The sequence below is a fragment of the Coenobita brevimanus genome, chromosome 15, assembly GCF_032717465.1.
Source record: "Coenobita brevimanus isolate Jiangsu-jjx chromosome 15, ASM3271746v2, whole genome shotgun sequence".
Lineage (NCBI taxonomy): Eukaryota > Metazoa > Arthropoda > Malacostraca > Decapoda > Coenobitidae > Coenobita > Coenobita brevimanus.
In genome coordinates, this window is record NC_136968.1 from 35,058,358 (window position 1) to 35,076,882 (window position 18,525).

Below are 18,525 nucleotides of genomic sequence, written 5' to 3' on the forward strand. Positions count from 1 at the left end.
ATTTTCCTTCCTGACATGAGATTTTCAAAAGTCAATATAAGATTTTTCCAATATAACTTAGCAACTATATTATTCTCTTCAGTAACTTAAGATATATTTAAAAAAAGGAGGAGGGATGACATTAAAGAAAAAAAAATACCGGTACATAATAGCTACCAAAATAACCACAATCAACAGCTACCACTACAACCACTACTACAGATACTATCTACCACAACTACCTCTACAACCATAACTACAGCCACCTACCACAACTACCTCTACAACCGTAACTACAGCCACCTACCACAACTACTTCTACAACCATAACTACAGCCACCTACCACAACTACCTCTACAACCGTAACTACAGCTACTACCTACCACAACTACCTCTACAACCATAACTACAGCCACCTACCACAACTACCTCTACAACCGTAACTACAGCTACTACCTACCACAACTACCTCTACAACCATAACTACAGCCACCTACCACAACTACCTCTACAACCGTAACTACAGCTACTACCTACCACAACTACTTCTACAACCATAACTACAGCCATCTACCACAACTATATACCACATTCACGACTCCCACATCCACAACCAATCACCATATTTACTACTGTCACTACAACCATCACCATCCCAACCACAAGTACCACCACAACCACCACCATCAAAATCATCACTACTACCACCACCAACCATCACAACCACTACAACCAATCACCACCATAAATACCACCACCAACCACCACCATCACTACCACCACAACCACAACCACAAACAGTAATGGAAATAATGCTTACACTACTATTAACATACAGACTGATGTAATGCTAGGGTAGGGGGAGGAGGAGGAGGAGGAGGAGGAAGAGGAGGAGGAGGAGGGGGGGAGGAGGAGGAGGAGGGGGGGAGGAAGAGGAGGAGGAGAAAAAGAGAGGAGAGATGAGAAAAGAACACACACACACACACACACACACACACGGAGAGAGAGAGAAAGAGAGAGAGAAGCAGGCAGGTCACCTCTCACAACAAAAACAATAACAACGCCACTAAGCACATGACACACGACACTCACATCAACAGTATTAACAGCAACAAGGTCCCTACATTCCCTAACATCTCCTCCTAAGCGATTTATTTTCCACGTCCCACCCCAATCTCCTCCTGACTGTTACCGATGCACACACTACTTCCATATTAAAACTGCATTCATGAACATAGCCACAAGAGTATGAGTTTAAGATGCTTATTAAACTGCTTCCTTTCGTGGGTAAAATAAAGTGGTGTGAAGGTAGCAAGATCAGACACTTCATCATCATCATCATCATCATCATCATCACCACCACCATCATCATCACCACAACCACCATCATCATCATTACCACCACCACCATTATCATCATCATCACCACCACAACCACAATCATCACCACCATCATCACCACTGCTACTACTACTACTACCACCATTGCTACTACTACTACAACCATTACCACAACTACTATAACTACTACTATTGCTATACTACTACTATTATACTACGACACTACTATTACTACTACTACTAATTATTATTATTATTATTTTGCGTGCAGTGTATGTTTTAAATTCTGGGTCAGTGTGTGCTTAAGACGCAGTGTGCAGGTGTGTGCGCGTGTAAGTTCACACACACACACACACACACACACACACACACACACACACACACACACACACACACACACACACAAAAAGTGCTGGCTGTGATCTTGGCAAGTGTGTGTTAGCTTGATTTACACACACACACACACACACACACACACACACACACACACACACACACACACACACACACACACAAAGGATTTAAATACGGACACTCACGCATCAAACACGCACTCATTCACACACACTCGGATACGCTCATACGTACACGCACTGATACATACAGTAGGTACACACACGCACATGACCTATAAACATACAAGGTCAATGGACGTACATACACACGCATGAAAGGTTACACATACACATAAATACTCTCTCTCACACACACACACACACACACACACACAATCTATAACCGCTCAACCCGCTTGACTCTCATGCCTCTCCACCCTATATCCCCCCACATCAACCTCAGTCTCCCCCTCCACCTCATTCACATACTCTCTCCTAGTTAGTCTCTCATTCTCCAGGTACTTTTATCCCCACAATATCCTCAGTTTCCCCCTCCACCTCATTCACATACTCTCCTAGTTAGTCTCTCATTCTCCAGGTACTTTTATCCCCACAGTATCCTCAGTTTCCCCCTCTACCTCATTCACACTCTCCTAGTCAGTCTCTCATCCTCAAGGTACTTTTAACCAGTGTCGGATATTTAATAAACAAATGAATGGATAAAGGCTGAAAATTACAGTAGCTGGCATTAACCTAACTACTGTACACCACTGCCTTGGGTCCCCACCTTGAACGGATCCTATCTATCTATGTATCTATTGCCAATTAATCCCGTAAGGGGTGGCCACAAACAAATCGCCTCCATGTCGCCCTGTCCCCCGCCATGTATTAAAAAAAAAAGGGATAACAAAATAAATGGATAAATACTACAAACTGCACCACCCCGCATCAAGCAAGAGTAACTGATGGTGACTGGAATCTATATAGAGGCCCCCTACCCTGAGTACAGTAGGGGACACTTATATTTTCTGCCTAGGATCCAACTGAGATTCATCCCCAATCTGGACAACGGTACTGCCTTAACATTCGTGGACTACCCGATACATTCAGTGCGTGGATGGTTGCTCAGGAGCGTATTAGATCAAGGAGAGTTAGATCAGTGTTAGATCAAAGAGTGTTAGATTAAAGAGTGTTAGATGAAGGAGTGTTAGATCAAGGAGTGTCAGATCAAGGAGTGTTAGATCAAGAAGTGTTAGATTAAAGAGTGTTAGATGAAGGAGTGTTACATCAAGGAGTGTTAGATCAAAGTGTGTTAAATCAAAGAGTGTTAGATGAAGAAGTGTTAGATCAATGTTAGATCAAGGAGTGTTAGATCTTAGACTGTCACCCATCCAACCCCCTGACATTTTTAAGCTTCAAGTTGGTGCATGACCCGATCCGTCTCTGGAATAGTTTGCCTTCAGCGCTCATGTCGTCTCAATCAGATTTCAAGAAGAGATCAGCTGAACATCTAGACTGGAGACTGTATGAATTCTAACTTGGCCAAAGGCTGACATAACTTATTTTTTAATTGCTGACCACTAACTTTACTTAAAATATTCCCATTTAAGCTATTCCCACATATTAAGGGTGACAGACACAGAGATGATCCTTGTCAGCGATCGGCCTCTGGGATATTTGCCTTCAGTGGTCGTGATGTCCCTTACTTTATCAGATTTCAAGAAAGGATTAGGCCTACCTCAATATATGGATGGATGAAGTCTTCTTTTATGCAAGGAAGGAGGAACCAAAGGCCAGGAGCCCACAAACCGTTCCGTCTAAGAAAAAACAAAAAACAAAAAACAATACGAAAGACAAATTCAAGATCCGCTCAACTTGCTTATGGCTGACTACTAACTGGCCCGCTTAACTAACTTGCTTGCGTGTTGTCCAGACCATAAGATTTTTTGTTTTAATGAAATGAAGGAACGAAAGGCTTGAAGTCCACAAACCACTCCAAGAAAAAATAAAAACAAGAACAGAGAGGCATATTCAAGATCCGTTCATTTCGAGATGCCTGGACACACCGCGTTTAAAAAGACTGGAGGTCATAGGTAACAGGAAGTATAGACAGAAGAAGACAGTTCCAGAGTTGACCTGTTGCATACCACATCAATTTTCATACGTGCACCAACACCAGCAATACTCCGGTAACTTTTCTTCTTGATTAATGTTGTGGTATTATTTTACAAGTTGCCAATCTGCGGTTCAGGGATTTTAGTTACAACCACCATAAACGCATAGTATGAGACATAACTCTAAGGTAAGCATTCCGCGCAGCAGGTTAGGTTAGGTTAGGTCCAGAAATATATACTGCACAACCTGGGGGGTGTATTGGCAACTTGAAAAACTTTACCAATGTTGTAATATACTGTTGGCGTGTTAGCAGGTTTGGACCACCCTCAAAGCAAAATCCACCCTTGCAAGAAATCTGGACCTGCTTCTAAAACGCCTTCAACACACCCACAAAAATACCACAAAGCCCCTTCACTTCTCCATTTCTCTTGTCACTCCAGGAAACTCCACATGTCCCTCTCAGATAGCTCATCTCCACTGCTCTTCCCCATAACTTCCAACTGAGTCCATAGACACACAAAAAGAAGTATATACACGGGAAGAAAAGGATACATGTGCACGAAAATACGCTCACACAAATACACGCACATAGCCTTCACAACTGACAATCTAGGTAATGTATCAACACCAACTTATACGCACACGAAAAATACATCCACACACACACACACACATGTTCACGGAATTCTGTAGACATACTCAATAACGTAACTTTAAATTAGTACTGCTAAAATAATCGAAGAAAAAGGGTTGAATTTCAGAGATCAGCAAAAGTCAACAACTTGTACAAAAAGTTTCATGGGGTATCCTATTTCGACTATTTTCTTCTTCCCCAAAACATAATACCATAGTTTTCTTATACCTACCTGATCTTGAAGGCTGGGGGCAGTTTTGAGAGTATATGTGAACTCTCCGGACGCTGAAACGAGCACAAAATCACAAAATAAATACAACTTTCCTCGCGCCACGTTTAACTTCGTCGGTGCCGCCAACTCTGATGGTCACGTGACATGCCCAGTTTCCTGTCATTTTATTTTTTAAATTAATAATTTCGGCTCTATCCCGTTTCATTTTTATTGATAAATTTCATGCTATTTAATTACATTTTATGTGCTAAATTCCATGGGAATTTATGCTGTGTAGACTAAATAAGATGGGTGCTTGGCCCAGTTTCCTCTGTCGTAAAAGTACATTCGTTTTGATTGTTGAAAGTTTTAATTGTAGACAGGACAGTAAGGGAATTATTAATGCACTTGGTAAAAATAGATTATGACAAACAGGGATGACGTTTATTCCTTCTGTGGGTATATTTGCGTTCTTGGCATCGATGAGGAGCGAAGTCTCAAAATAATACAGTATTTGTATTCCTTGCCAAGTATATATAGTTCAGTTCCCTATATAGATTTTTTTTTTTACCCTACCTCAATCCATGTTCTTCGGCAGGAAATGAGGTCTGGATGATGATGATGATGATGGTGATGGTTTTTTAATTTCCAGACAACTGTAGCATTTTATTCCACTATCAGTTTACACAGACTCTTCAATAAAGGATAATGAAAGTAAATGTATTCTAGTTTCTTTATTTTTATGTGTAGGTGAGTTAGTTTTAATACATAGGAAACCCTTGTCTGAATAAAATAAAAAATAAAATTGGTTACAGCGAAATTAGTACAGTCATAACTTAAAATAAGAACCTAATTATCCTATTACAGTATACCCCTGATTTCTATAGGAACTTTAATATTTTCCACAATAAGTAAAAATATTGACCCAAAATTTCAAAATTACAAACAGAATGCAAAATACTGCCACAGAAATTCAAAAAAATAGAGTTTTGTCAGAGTTTGGAAGGCTTACAAGATTCCGGTATAGATTCTGATGTTTTGCAGAGGTCTGGTTTAAGTCTGAGGTTTGGTTTACATGTCTGAGGTTTGGTTTAAATGTCTGGGGTTTGGTTTAAATGTCTGAAGTTTGGTTTAAATGTCTGAGGTTTGGTTTAAATGTCTGAGGTTTGGTTTAAGTCTGAGGTTTGGTTTAAATGTCTGGGGTTTGGTTTAAATGTCTGAGGTTTGGTTTAAATGTCTGAGGTTTGGTTTAAATATCTGAGGTTTGGTTTAAATGTCTGGGGTTTGGGTTAAGTCTGAGGTTTCGTTTGTCAGAGGTATGGTTTAAGTCTGAGGTCAGGTTCAAATTTGAGAGCATTTATTCAGAGTTCAAGGGTTTGTTCAGGTATAATAGTTTTTGTTCAATTCAGAGATCTTTCAGTTTGTTTTTTCAAGTTGGAGATGTTGTTCCTCAGTAATTCTACCCAAGTCTGAGAGGGTTTGTCAAAGTTTTAAAAGGTTTAGTCCAAGTTTGAGGCTTAGTTCAAAACGGTGAGGGTTTTATCGGCATTTTAGGGTCTTTCTCCAACTATGAGGCTTTGTTCAAGTGAAAGAAGTTCTGTCCAAGTGTGAGAGGTTCTGTCCAAGTCTGAGAGGTTCTGTCCAAGTCTGAGAGGTTCTGTCCAAGTGTGGGAGGTTCTGTCCAAGTGTGAGAGGTTCTGTCCAAGTGTGAGAGGTTCTGTCCAAGTGTGAGAGGTTCTGTCCAAGTGTGAGAGGTTCTGTCCAAGTGTGAGAGGTTCTGTCCAAGTGTGAGAGGTTCTGTCCAAGAGTGAGAGGTTCTGTAAAAGGTTTGAGAGGTTCTGTCCAAGTGTGAGAGGGTCTGCCCAAGTGTGAGAGGGTTTGTCCAAGTATAAGAGGTTCTGTCCAAGTGTGAGAGGTTCTGTCCAAGTGTAAGAGAGTCTGTTCAAGTCAGAAGTTTGGTTCAATTTTGAGTTGCTATGACCAAGATTTTGTCTATTAAATTACACGGCATCATGTTAAGTACGGTACATCACATATCAAGCTAAGTACAGTACATTACAAACATCGTAACCACATCCATGTTTATATATTTTTTCTAGGATGAACACTACAAATTCCAAGTACATGTAAAGTGCATACTACTATTTTCAAAATCTTTTAAAAAAGTCTCCAGTGTTAAATGTAAATTCAGGCTGTCATGCATGCGTATCCTCTTACAAAATCCTAAATTTCCTGTCTTAAATATTTCAAGTAAAACACACAACTACATACATCATTTTGAAATCCACGGTGTACTATATGATAAAATTGACATGAGTTTAAGCATGACATCAATATCTAAAAATTGGCCAAGTATGAACATAAATACAGTATCATTTATTATCTTTAAAAAAAAAAAAAAAAAAAAAAAAAAAAAAAAGGCACCCAACAAGATTATTATACCATTTTGAGCTCTTGTAGTATTTAAAAATGGCGCACAATAAGTTAAAAATAATTCATCCTTAATAGAAAGGATATAGAAAGATATACACATAATTTTGCAGTTTCCTAAATATAGAAGTAGAGTGTGTAATTTTCCCTGAGTCTCCCACGTATCAAAACTACCCACGCTTTTATATCGCTTAAGAGTAGCGGAAAACATCAGTGTTGGTCACGAATACAGGCGGAAAACATGCTTAAAGATATTTATTGTCATTTACATGCTAAGGAAAAACTGGGGGAAGATAATATACTTCACATACAAAACATTATGTCATTCTTTCCAACAAAATTTCCTCACAAAAATATATCTAACATCATAATTTATAAAGATATATAACATCGTAATTTTAAGAGACATTCAAAATTGACAGTATTTAGCTTTATTGTAAATCAAAAACTGAAAACACAATTATCAAGCTACTGTACATTCAAAATTCAAAATCTCCAACAATTTTTTTCATTCAAAATTAAAATCTCGAGTCCACTGATGTTTCCCTGAATGTTATGGTAATTTCTAAATCCGTGTTACTTCCTTAGAAAAACAAAACAAAAAATTGGTTGTATTATTAAGTACTATCACATGCAACAGTCAACTATTGAAAAAAGAAAAAAAAGTTACAGTTCAACAATGTCACCATCTCTAAAACTGGATTTATTATACAAATATATACAAATACTATAGCAGCTGTAGGCCAGACTATAGGCACTGCGGTAAATAACAGGCCAAGTCAGCCATCTTGGATCCAGGTGGGACAACTTGGTGAGGCTCGAGGGGTAACTAAGAATCCCCGTAAGCTGGGTCAGGCCATCAAAGGAATCAGGACAGCAAAACCTCTCACTAAAATCCTAAAATGTCCAAAGATACAACCTAAACCTCTGTATTCCTTGTTGACACCTGGACACAAAATGGCGGACTTGGCCAACTCCTTACCACACGGCCACTATGCCAGACATGTAAATTCTGATAACATAAAATCCTAGAAACAAACGCTGAGTTGCAGGAAAAATTATATATATATATATTTATAGATTATGTATATATATATGGCAAATGGAACCTGGTCTTGGAAATAATAATGTTTGGACAGGATCGGGCAGTTTAATGCAGGACCTGCCAAACCTATTCACCCCTTCATTCCAATAACATACTTCCCATTTTAAGAATATAGATGGATCCTGTTATACGAGCATCCACTACACGAGACACCGATGATACAAGAATGGACACTTCTGACCCACATTCGATTATGCCAGTATGATAATCCGATGTAGCCATGGGGGTCACTAACCTAACCCGATCTTTCCCTCAAGTTATGTACTCAGTTGCTATCCTGTTCTTCACTCCATTCCATCTATTTTCGTGTTCTTATTTTTCATTCTATTGCACATGTTTCATTATTCAATTTTTCACTCTTATACCAGCTTTCACTATCCTATCTTTCACATCGTTAAGAGTTTTCACTACCTAAGCAGTCCTCCATCACCATATCCCACTCGTACAACAGGACCCGACTCTACTGCAATTCCAGAGGCTTGTATTTAGCTTCAGAAAGGTCTCACACATCGAAGAGGATTACGAACACTGTGTCATACCCCTCCAGTTCGAAAAACCTCCCCTGAAGCGAATACAATCATCCAGAGACAGGAAAATAAAACGAAAAAACACGTCAATCGGATGGAAGGGCTGACTATTTCCAAAGCCAGAGTATATGGCAAACAGTAACTATTTTGGAAGTACGTCAGTGTTAAGAATGGAATATGTTCATTTAAGATTCAGAATTTAACCACCTTCAGCCCAAGAGTGTTATTTATATACATACACGTACCACATGATTTTATTTACGGCTGGGAGAGAGTTCTTGTTTGGCGGGAGTTAGGGAGGCTTCATCTATCTCCTCAAACTCCAAAAAGCCTATCGTAAATTAAATAAAATCATCAGGATAAGAATGCAAGATGATTTTGTTCAATGTTAGGAAAGACTTACTGTATTGAGGGAGTTAATGAGTAGCAGCAGCAGTAGTAGTAGTAGTAATAAAAGTGGTAGTGGTTGTAGTAGTATATGAAGTAGTAGTCCATCCCTTTAACTCCAAGTCTCTCCTGAATTGCCTAAAACCATCGGGCAAAGAATTCCCGATGATTTGACTCTGAGTTAGGAAAGACCCGCTGTTTTGAAAGAGTTATTACAAGACTCAAACTAACCCCAGCAAATCCAGAAATCTCTCCTACATCAAAAATAAAAATCATCAGAGGTCAAGAGAATGCCAGACGACTTTACTCAACGTTAGGAAAGATAGTACTGGGGGAATTAATCTCGAACTCGCTCCCTCCGCCTCTATGTCTCTCCCAACGTAAATAAAACCGCCAGGAGGTAGCCAGAACGGTGCCAAAACTACATCCTCGTGCTGAAGGGGTTAGGTAACAACAAACAAGCCTCCCGTGTGGAATAGGTCAACGAAAACGTGATGCCGAGAGAGAAGTCACGATGCCAGGGAGGATCCAGTGGTCTTGCCCATGTAACATCCTTTGGTCTTTCACGCAGAGATTTTAACACATTTACTCTAACTATCTATCTATCTATTGCCAGACGCCTTAATCCCATAAGGGGTGGCCACAAGCAGATAGCCTCCATGTCGCTCTGTCCCCCACCATTTCACTGCCCTGCTCCCAGCTCACACCCTCCTCTCTCATATACCTCTCCACTCCATCCCTCCATCTCATCCTTGGCCTCCCCCTCCCTCTCCCCCCTCTAACCTGACAAAGATTCCTACACCCCTTTCAATGTAGTCCGCCGGGTCAGTTTATCTAGTAACCAAGGAGATTCATTCATACCCCATATCTAAGCCTCACTGATTTGACTGTAACCATTAAGTTGTAGGAATGGCTCAGTACTCTCAGGTGAAAGCCAGCCAGCAACTGTACTAAATCTTTTACAATATAAAAACTGCATTTTTTTACTGGCTTTAGATAGGAAGATAAACGGACTGATTTCTTTTCTTTTCTTTTTTCTTTCTTACTTCTTTTTTACTGAGTTTTATTTCCCACACACCTATATGATACAATCCATCCCTGGTCGTCAAACTACAGGAATCGGGTCCATATTCATAGCTCCTCCATACCCAGCTTTCAAATTAATCTCATCCATATAAATACTGGGGAGTCAATGTAACACCACACATCCCTGCCTTACTCCAACACTGACATTAAAACACTCAAACTGAAAAACAACACTACAAATATATCAAAATTTTGAATGTTAACTTAGCTGGCAGAGAGAAAGTGTGACGCAAACAGTCATTACTTCAGACAGTGACACACGAAAAATAAGTAAATCCATCCTTCCATCCAATCCTGTGCTGCCCCATGAGGAGTGAGGGAACCCGGGATTAGGCAAGTTGGTCCTGACATTTAAGATAAGTGAAAAAATAAATATATAAATATAGTCAAAAACTGGATCCATCCCTGTATATATTGTGACACTCTTTTCAAAATCAACGTCCCTCTTCCTTTCCAACTTTCTTTTTTTACTGAATAATTGCCACAAACCACCGTACTCAAAATGCAGACGCTACATCAAACAGTTGCCAGAAAATGCTATTAAAAAGAAATTCATACACACAAATGGACTTAAGAACTGAACATAATCTGGGCACGGACTCACACACAGGCTTACGATTATATTCCCCTCGTAACTAAGAAAAAAAAATCCTTTAAGAGAGAGGAAATTATTGCTGCTTTTTATTAACTCCAGTTCTTCCCACAAAAATATTAAAGTTACATTAAAATAATTTATCTCGTAACTAAGATAGAAAAATTTCCCTTGATCAAACTTGAAGGAAAATTATCATAACTTAAGTGATTTAGTAAAAATGTGTGAGAACGTAAAAATCTTCCAACATCTCCCTTCCACCCAGAGAAAAAATGTTCGTAGTTACACTAAAATCATTTATCTCGTAACTAAGACAAAAAATTTCTCTTAGTCAAACTTGAAGGAAATCAATCATGTGTTTTTGTAAGGTGAGAATATAAAAATCTTCCAATATCTCTCCTTTCTCCCACAGATGAAGTCTTCGTCGTTGGGGGGAGAGACAAAATCGTACGCTTGTGTGTGGATCCAGGCCCTGCGCTTGTACAAATATTCACAAACAAACACCCTACAGCTCTATCACGGCTTGCATATGAGTCTTAATCTGTACGAGGCTTCACCCAGGTGTCATGGTTGGCGAGACATAACCACAAAATTAACGAACTTAAATAATCTGGGGTGTTAGGTTAGACGAGGCAGTGGTTCCAGTGTGGCAAAAACTCCATTCCTGATAAAATGTAACTGATTAAAAAAGCCATTAATGCCAAAATATTATTGCTAAAAAATCCATTACTGATAAAATACAATTGGCAAAAAATCCATTACTGATATAATTGGTAAAACATCCATTAATGCCAAAATATTATTGCTAAAAAATCCATTCCTGATAAAATATAATTGATAAAAAAAAACATGAATGCCAAAATATAACTGCTAAAAAATCCATTACTGATAAAATATACATGGCAAAAAATCCATTACTGATATAATATAATCGGTAAAAAATCCATTAATGCCAAAATATTATTGCTAAAAAATCCATTACTGATAAAACCTAATTGCTCAAAAATCCTAAACAAATACACTTGAAAAAATAAATACAATGACATTTTTTGTTTAGTAACGTATTTCCGAACGTGTCCAAAATTTAACCTAGAAATGAATTATGAACAGTATATACAAATTCTCTTACTAATACAACTTTCTTTCATAAATCTGAATGTCACAGGTATTGAACTTTTGCCAAAACAGGAACCACAGCAACAGAAAACCAAAAAATTTAATGGAAAAAAAAAAAAAAAAAAAAAATCCAGCCACAGAGTTTTTCAAAAATTTTCAGAGATTTTTTTGGGTACTGTTCGAAAACCTGGTACCCTGGATCAAGCCCTCCATATATCACCTAACCCACTGCACACTAACTTCAAATATATCATAGACAGGTTAGAGTGACTTAGCATATAGTTAGAAATGTGTTTTGTTTACTCAGTTATGCACATTTAAATTGTTGTGCAGTACAGTAAGGTTATTTCTGAATGTGTGTGTGTGTGTGTGTGTGTGTGTGTGTGTGTGTGTGTGTGTGTGTGTGTGTTATCTACGGTTATTTCTGCATGTGTTTTTTATTTTATTTATGGGTATTCCTTACTGCGCTTTATGTTCATTTATTTTTCAACGGTGTGCATTAGTGTAAAGTAAGAATAATGCACTGTTCATCAAGTTATGCAAATTTAAACTGTTCTATGGTTATTCTGAATGCACTTTATAATTATCTCATTTATGATTTCCGTTTTATTGCTATTATATTTATATTTACTTCTTATTTTTTCATTATGTGTATTTCCGACGTGTCAAGTGGGGTTGGTGGAGGATTAGTGCCCCTCCCTGTAAAACAATTAACTCTAAGCCCTTGGCCACCCCGTTTGGGATACATGGCGTCTGGCAATCAATGAATGAATGATGTATTTCCGAATGTTTTAATTTATGGGTATTACTGAGTTTTATTCTTATTTATTTATGGGTATCTGTGTTGTCATTTTTTTTACGGGTATTTCTAAATGATTTCCTGTCTCAGTTATGGATACTTCCGGGCATTTTATTTTTGTATCATTTATGGGTACTTCTGAGCGTCTTATTTTTTTTATTCATGTTTTTTCCAGTGTGCAGATGAGCTAGATCAATTTATAAACGACTTGATAAATAATACATGGAAATATCAATCTGTAATGTTGTTGATACAGGAGATTTTGTACTAACTCTTCCTTAGCAATTACAACTTAAATTATTTCTCTCATTTTATCTGCATCTCTTTTATCCTTTTTCCATCATATTTTTACTACAGACAATCCTTATATAAATGCTGACAATGCTCATATCAATACCACCCAGTGTACAGTCAGAGATGGAACTACAGGGAGTGAGTGGATGGTGGACACTGGTGAGAGAAGAGATGTCTATGTGTACTGTGCAACATGAATCACTGAGCGAGAGGTGTTACAAAATCTCCAAATCCACCAACGACAAAGACCCATTAAAAAAATAAAAAAATAAAAATAAAGAACCATTATTAATAAGAAAAAAAATAAATTCCCCCAAACTTACAGCCTAACCAAAAAACGCTTGAGCTATTTAATTATTTTTTCTCTATAGACAACCCCTGCCTACCTCCCTCTATATCCTAACTTTAGACAGCATCCAGGCTATTATATATATGTATAGAGTAGTGCTAGAATGACAAAAATATATATATATGTATATACTTTTATCTATCGTAATGCCACATCAGTCAAAGCTAACATCTACCTTTTTTTTTTTTTCACTATTTACATCGCGTTAATGTGACCTTCGGCTGCTGGTCTGTTTTTGTGGTGCTGAGAGAGAGAGAGAGAGAGAGAGAGAGAGAGAGAGAGAGAGAGAGAGACAGAGACAGAGAGAGAGACAGAGACAGACAGACAGACAGACCAGCACCACTTCCCCAAACCACAACCATCACTCTCACTACGGTCAAACAACGGAGGGAAAAACGAGAAAAACGTAGCGCTCATGAAAAAAAAACTCGAACAACACAGAAGGACTAGTTTCTATTGAGCGATCAACCCCCTATGAAGAAACAATTTTATTTAAAAAAAAAAAATAATAATAAAAAAAATCCCGCCCCTTTTCCCTACCCATAGACGTCTAAAATATTATGTTTACGTTATGTATAACCACCGTAAAGGCACAATTTTTCCATATCATTCATTTTTTATTTTTTTGCAATTGTTCAAACGAGAATAGTGTGGGGAGAAATACTGTGGAGTTACTTTTCCCAAAACTCAATTTTTTCCATAAGATTTTTATGATTAATGTTCGTCTTTCGTGCATCGGCATTCACTGCGGAGAGAGAGTTCCCTTTTGAGAGTGTATATATAATTAGAAATCAATTATGGTGGACTGAAGGATGAATATGTGTCAATTTGAAGCCTTAGACTATTAGATCATTTGAAATTTTGAAGCATTGGCAACCGTTCGACTGAAGGTCTTGAAAGTTACAAATAATTCCCCTCAAACTACTGAACGCCGGAAGTTAGCCTGAAGATTTATGACGTTTGGAAGTAAGTTTGCGGAGTCTGAATGCTTTACTCGTAGGCATATTCGGAAATTTAGTTTTTAAAAATAAACTTGGATACAAACACTGATATTTTTTGCCTTGTTTCCATCCATCCATTCAACCAGTCACAACCAACAATTTTTATATCAGTCAACCATCCATCCATCCATCAACCTTCCATCTATCCAACCATCCAATCAACCATCAACCTTCCATCTATCCAACCATCCAATCAACCATCCCACCCATGCATACAATCAACCATACAACCAACCATCCATCCATCCAACCATATACCCATCCAACCATCCATCCATTCAACCATATACCCATCCAACCATCCATCCATCCATCCAACCATCTACCCATCCACTCACCTTAACAAGCTATACAACCATACTGTAATATGAAGTATACCTTAAGCTAACACAACGGTTTACATTATTGCATGGAAAGACTTTAAATATTTTGCAAGTTATATGTTATGCTGCGATAAGGAGATGCATTGCACTAGGTAATAATAATAATAATAATAATAATAATAATAATAATAATAATAAAAATAGTTGTAGTGGTAACAATCACAATAATAATGAAAATAATATAATAATAACAATAATAATAATAATAATAATAATAACCTATGAGTTGTCAGTTTTAATTGCACATCATTACCATTTTAATTATTATGAATATTTGTGTCTTCTTTTACTGTTCATATCATTATCATTTTACTTCCTCCATTCCTGTCTCTTCTCTTCCTTCCTCATTCTCTACTTACCTCCTTTCCTGTCACTACTTTATGCTCTCAATTCCTCTGTCTTCCTCATTCTTTCATTTACCTCCCTTCCTCTCTCACTGCAGCTTTCTCTCTCTCTCCTCATACTTATTTCCTCTCTCTCATTCTTTCATTTGCCTCCCTTCCTCTCTCAATGCAGCTTTCTCTCTCTCTCTCATTCTTTCATTTGCCTCCCTTTCTCTCTCTCTTCTCACTTCTTTTTCCTCTTTCTTTCCTTCCTCCTTCTGGTCCTCCATACTCTTTTCTCATTTTGATTTTTCATTCTTCCTCTCTCTTCCATCTTCCTATCATTCCCTTCCAACCTCCTTATTTCTTTTCTCTTCCTTTTCCTTCCATGCTCCTCTCTCTCATTCTATCCTGCTTCCTTCCTTCTCTCACTCCCTCCCTTCCTTCCCCCCTGCTTCATTCTCTCTCCTCCTTCCTTCTTCATTTCACACTACTTCCCTTCCTTTTTCCCTACTTCATTCCTTCTCTCCTATTTCTGTCTTTGTTGTCTCACTACAGTACTTTCCTTCCTTCCCCCCTTGCTTCATTCCTTCTCTCCAATTTCCATCTTCATTTCTCACTATTTCCCTTCCTTGTTCCCTACTTAATTCCTTCTCTACTTTATTCTTTCCCTCCAATTTCCTTTTTTTTTTTTTCTTTCCTCCAAACCACTGTACTATAATATCATCAAATACTTTCAAATACCCTGGTCTGATAACAGCTCACTTGAATATCACACAAAACAGTGACATAATATTGAAAAAATTGATGTAATATTGCTCGCACATCCAAAAGCCTACAATGTGTGAAAATTTTGAAAGAGAAAAAAAAAGAGTAAGAAAACAGAGCAGTTGAAATTTGAAAGATTATTTGAAAATTTTTGAAAATTCGAAACATAAAAAATGTAACTAAATAAAGAAACTGACTTGTAATTTGTCCTAAAAATCAATGAAGATGCACAAAAAAAATCATAATAAAAATACTTGCTGTGCTTTAATAGTAAAAATGGTCTTTAAAAAATCACCAGAGTTAACATATTTGAAGAGTGAGGAGAATGATGTTATGTAAATACTGTAAATAAATAATGTTTGGTTACTGGACATGATAGCAAACTTAACCACTTCAGTACGATGATAAATTGTTTTATTTTTGCTACCAGATTAAATTATTCAGCTTGGGATAATTTTTTTTTTTTTTTAATGGTGAAGAAATTAATAAAAGATAGACATTAACTTCCCCTGTACTAAACTATCAGTAGTGCTAAATTACTGGTAGTACAATATTAGTGGTTGTACAAAATTGTCGGTAGTACTTAATTACTGGCAGTACTAAATTACTGGTAGTACTAAATTATTGGTAGTACTAAATTATCAGTAGCATTAAATTATCGGTAAAGGTAGTACAGTACATAATTATCAGCGGTAAAGAATTATCGAGTGCTAAATTATCAGTTCCTCTAAGCTGAATAGAGCTAAATGGAGGTATGGTAACAAGAATGAATAAATAAATAACAACACAGTGAAATGATCAGAGCCGGTATCCTTGTCGGTTAAGGAAGTTCCCTAACACCTCTTCCTACGTGATTTATTTTGCTTCTTACACCTTGCCCTCCCTAACACCTCTTCCTATGTGAATCATTTTGCTTCTTACACCTTGCCCTCCCTAACATCTCTTCCAGAGTGATTTATTTTGCTTCTTACACCTTGCCATCCTGCCCTGTGTTACTTAAATCATTCCAATATCACCATACTCTGCATACACGACATACAGACCTATATTACCCAGCCATATCCAGTAACAAATCACTAAGGAAGAGGTGTTAGGGAGCTTCCTTAACCAATGAGATATGCTGAGAATACAAGCCTACATCTGCCTTGAATTACAGAACGCTTAGAATAACACTTAACTTACAACCGACCATAACACAACACTTCATCCCATCCAACGTAACACACACACACACACACACACACACACACACACACACACACACACACACACACAGGTAGAAAAATTGGTGTACTTGTCATGCATAGAGATTTGCGCCTTCAGCAGAGGAGGCCTGGGACCCGAGAGAGGATGCGGCAGGAGGGAGATTTGACGAAAAGTATTGTAGCTTCGAAGATGGCTATTACATACCTTTTTTTTTTTTACACTTCTTTGCTCCCATTTTATATCTTTTTACAGGCTTCCTTCTGCCCATTTTTTATATATTTTTTACAGACTTCCTTCAGCCTATTTTTATATATTTTTTCTCATGTCTGAACGGATCTTGAATTTGGCACTCTTGTAATTTGTTTTTTTCTTGGAACGGTTTGTGGACTCCTGGTCTTTGGTTCCTTCTTTCTTGCTAAAAAAAAAAAAAAGTATTGTAGTTTAAAAAGTAACCATTACATATAGATAATTTTTAAACGTCTTTCTGTCCGCTTTTTTTAAATATTTTTTTCGCAGGTTTAGTGAGAAATAATGTAGTTTAGGGTGACCAATGCATACATATTTTTTCACACACTTCTTGCCGCTTATTTTTTTTTCTTCTCATGTTTGGTGGTAAGTATTGTAGTTTAAAAAGTAGCCATTACATATACATATTCTTTTACAAACTTCCTTCCATCCATTTTCCGTATGTTTCTCACGTTTGGCAGACTGTTACAGACTTTTTATGAATGGAGGATGCCTGTAATCTGGTGTATGGATTACCTTTTTTATTTAATCTGTTTTTCCTTCCTCTTCATCTTGTAAAAAAAAAATAATGGAACTTATGGTGTCCACTACATACTGATTTTTAACAGACTTTTCCTTCTGTTGATATTCTACATTTTTCTTATTCACTTTTATCCAAACATGAATATTTCGCTGATACCACCATCCCAATTCTCAAGCCTAAAGCACTGGCCATTATTTCCCTCCCCCAGTTTGAGATTCCGGAAACAAAGTCTTTGCGTTACTGTAATCTGCCTGCTTCTGTCTGTCTCTCTGTACTCCTCCCTCCTCTCTTTTCCCTGTTCCTCTGTCTCTCTGTATTTGTCTGTTTCTCTGTCTGTCTGTTTCCCTGTCTCTGTTTCTCTGCATCCATCTGTTTCTACCCACCTGTTTCTCTGTCTCCCTGTCTGTCATTCTCAGTCTCCTTGTCTGTCTGTCTCTCTATCTCTGTCTGTTTCTGTCTCCCTGTCCGTCTCTTGCTCTGTTTCCCTGTCTGTCTGTCTCTGTGTCTTCCTGTCCGTCTCTGTCTCCCTGTTTGTCTCTATCTCCTTGTCTGTCTGTTTCTCTGTCTCCCCATCTGTCTGTCTGTCTCTTTGCCTGTCTGTTTCTGTCTCCCTGCCTCTCTGTCTCCCTGTCTGTCTGTCTATCTCTGTGTCTCCCTGTCTGTCTGTTTGTCTCTTTGACTGTCTGTTTCTGTCTCCCTGTCTGTCTGTCTATCTCTGTGTCTCCCTGTCTGTCAGTCTCTCTGTCTACCTACCAACTAACCTCCAATATCACC